Source organism: Callospermophilus lateralis, chromosome 6 (genome assembly GCF_048772815.1).
Source record: "Callospermophilus lateralis isolate mCalLat2 chromosome 6, mCalLat2.hap1, whole genome shotgun sequence".
Classification (NCBI taxonomy): Eukaryota; Metazoa; Chordata; class Mammalia; order Rodentia; family Sciuridae; genus Callospermophilus; species Callospermophilus lateralis.
In genome coordinates this window covers 119477334-119480762 of record NC_135310.1, presented here as the reverse complement: position 1 = coordinate 119480762, position 3429 = coordinate 119477334, and the positions used below count along the sequence as shown (strand labels likewise).

Here is a 3429-nt window from a genome sequence, read left to right as displayed (position 1 = left end):
CATTTGGGCAGGACCATTTGAAAGGGCAAATTCCCAAGGAGTCATAACCCACACATATGAAATGAAAAAAATGACTTCAAGCGTCTTGTCATATTACATAAGAGTAATATTAAGACTCTGAAATCAAAAGTAACATCTGTCTCCAGAACCATCTGTTAATGGTTTCTCATGTGTCTGAGGTGGGGCAAAGGCCACTGTGGATGCCTGGGCCTATGGGAGAAGGACAGAGAAGTGGCAGGTACCATGAAGAATAAAGCTTTTTACCAAAAGTAAAAAGCTTTAGGAGAAAAATCAACTGCGCCTTTCCCAAATGGATGATTTATTTTTGAATAATAGAAGAATATTTGGAGTCCTATAGTATTTCTGAATTATATTTTCCTTCTGTGAAGTTCTAAGGATGAGCAGGTGTGGTGGGGCATTCCTATAATCCCATAGACTCAGGAGACTGAGGGAGGAGGATCACAAGTTTGAGGTCAGCCTCAGTAATTTAGGGAGACCCTAAGCAACTTAGCAAGACCCTGTTTCTAAATAAAATATAAAAGAGTGCTGGGGATGTGGCTCAGTGGTTAAGTGCTCCTGAGTTCAATGCCTGGTACCAAAAAAAAAAAGAAAAGGGCTGGGGATATGGCTTAGTGATCATCAATCCTTACTTTTCTGTAATAATTTCTTCATTACAAACAGACTCCAAATCTATTATGTCATTTGATTATTTTTTTTTTGGGGGGGGGCGGTGCCAGGGATTGAACCCAGTACCACTTAACTACTAAGCCAAATCTCCAGACCATTTTATTTTTTATTTTGAGACAGGGTCCCACTAAGTTGATGAGACTAGATTCTAACTTGCAATCCTCCGGCCTCAGCCTCCCCAGCTGCTGGGATTACAGGCATGTGCCACCACCCCTGGCTCATTTGGTTCTTAAGCTATTTGAGTCATGGGAATTAAAAATAACTACAACAACAATATGAAGTGTTTTATACTAATCCAAGAGGCCAACCCTGAAAGACCACATGTTGTAGATTCCATCTGTATGAATGGCCAGAAGAGGCAAATCTATAGATAGAAAGTTGGTTTTTGATTGACAGGGGCTGAGAAAATGAGGAAATGTACAGTGACTACAATGAGTACAGGGTTTTTTGTTTGTTTGTTTGTTTTTTAGTTGTAGATGTACATAATACCTGTATTTTATTTATTTGTGTGTGTGTGTGTGTGTGCACGTATGCGCACGTGCGTGCGCTGGCACTGAAGATCGAACCCAGTGCCTCACACATGCTAGGCAAGTGCTCTACCACTGAGCTACAACCTCATCCCCCAGGGTTTCTTGTTTTGTGTGATGAAAATTAAATAGTTCTAGAATTAGTAGTGATGGGTGCACAATCTTGTGTACATATGAAAAACCACTGAATTGTACACTTTAAAATGTTGAATGTTACACAATGTGAATTTTACCCCCATTTTTTAGTTCCCAAAGAAAAAAGAGCTGGGTGCTGTGGCACACACCTATAATTCCTCAGGCTCGGGAGGCTGAAGCAGGAGGATCACAAGTTTGAGGCCAGCCTCCGCAATTTAGTGAAGCTTTAAGCAAATTAGCAAGACCCTGTCTCAAAATGAAAAATAAAAAGGGCTGGGGATGTGGCTCAGTGATTAAGGGCCCCGGGGTTCAATCCTTGTCACCATAAAAAAAGAAAAAGAAAAAAGGCCAAATGTGTCTAGAGATAAAATTATAACCATTTAGTTAAAGATCTTAATTGACTTTATTTGCTGTTCTAGAATTGGGCAATACTTCATTTCATAAAATAGAAGAAGTGTTTCTCTCGGCTGACCAGAAGAAGTTGGCCTATAGACAGACAAAGGCTGAAGAAAACAGAAACAAAGAACGGAAGATAGATTGATCATTTCTGTTTCTTTCCTTGTATCAGCTGCAGACCACAGTAATGTGGTTGGCTCCTACAATTTGGTCTTGGTTACCTCTCAGGAGTCATGGAGAGTAACTTTGATTGGTGTTACTTCACAGATCACAAAGGCAAGTTCAGCCACGAGTTCCTGGAGATTGAGTGTCTGACCTGAAGGGATGGGAAATTGAATATGCCAACAAGAGCTGTTATAAAACTGATGTCATGATCAGAAAAGAGGCTTAGGTACATGGAAGTGCGACGGAGGAACTGGGGAGTGAATTGATGATGTTGAAATTATCAATAAGGATGATGCTTCGTGGCCTCTCCTGACCCCGTAGGCCAGCAGGAGCGTGAAACCATGATTGGAGATGAACACATTTCTTGCACAACATCGAAAATCAGTTCCCTTATTGAAGTCAATTAATCCAAGGATCCAGGAGGTTTACAAGTATTTTATTATCATGTCCAGGACTTCCTGTTTGATCTTCAGTCTAATTGGATTATACTTTAAAATTAAACCAATCTAGATCAGATATTGGTATGGACATGAGGGGGGTGGGAGTAGTTATTTTTAATTAGCACTATCAGGAAATTTTTGTGTATATCAGGACAATATTTTTTTATAAACTATAAAAGATTATCTTTAGGGCTGGGGCTGTAGCTCAGTGGTAGAGCACTTGCCTAGCATGTGTGAGGCACCGGGTTTGATTCTCAGTACCATATATAAATAAATAAAAAGTAAAGATCCATTGACAACTAAAAAAATTTTTTTAAAAGATTATATTTAATAAATTTATTGAAAATTTTTAAACTTACTTTCCTTGTAAGAACAACAGTCAGGCTGGGGATGTGGCTCAAGTGGTCGTGCGCTCGCCTGGCAGGCGTGCAGCCCAAGTTCGATCCTCAGTACCACATACAAACAAAGATGTTGTGTCTGCCGAAAACCAAAAAATAAATATTAAAAAAATTCTCGGGCTGGGGATGTGGCTCAAGCGGTAGCATGCTCGCCTGGCATGCGCAGGGCGCTGGGTTCGATCCTCAGCACCACATAAAAATAAAATAAAGATGTTGTGTCCACCGAGAACTAAAAAATAAATATTTAAAAAAAAAAATTCTCTCTCTCTCTCTCTCTCTCTCTCTCTCAAAAAAAAAAAAAAAAAAAAAAAAAAAAGACCAACAGTCAAATTATTGATTGGTTAACAGCAGATTATATCAAATTACTTCTTTTTTTTTTTTGGTATGGATTATAGTAAAGAGAACTTTATTATCATGCCAATTGAAACTAGCCTGTTTGGAAATTTTACCTGTTATCTCTCTCTTCCCATTTTTTTGTGGGGAGATACTGAGGATTGAATCCAGGGATATTTAACCACTGAACCACACCCCCCATCCCCAGCCCTTTTTTTATTTTTATTTAGAGACAGGGGTCTCACTAAATTCTTTAGGGCCTGGCTAAATTGCTGAGGCTGGCTTTGAACTTGTGATCCTCCTGCCTCAGCCTGCCAAGCCACTGAGATTACAGGTGTGCGCCTCCAC

At 39.6% G+C, this 3429-nt stretch overlaps 1 pseudogene; it reads left to right on the top strand.

Moving 5' to 3' along the window:
* Positions 1-1978: 1978 nt before the first annotated feature.
* LOC143400709 (protein mago nashi homolog pseudogene) lies at positions 1979-2420 on the top strand (annotated as a pseudogene).
* Positions 2421-3429: the final 1009 nt, after the last annotated feature.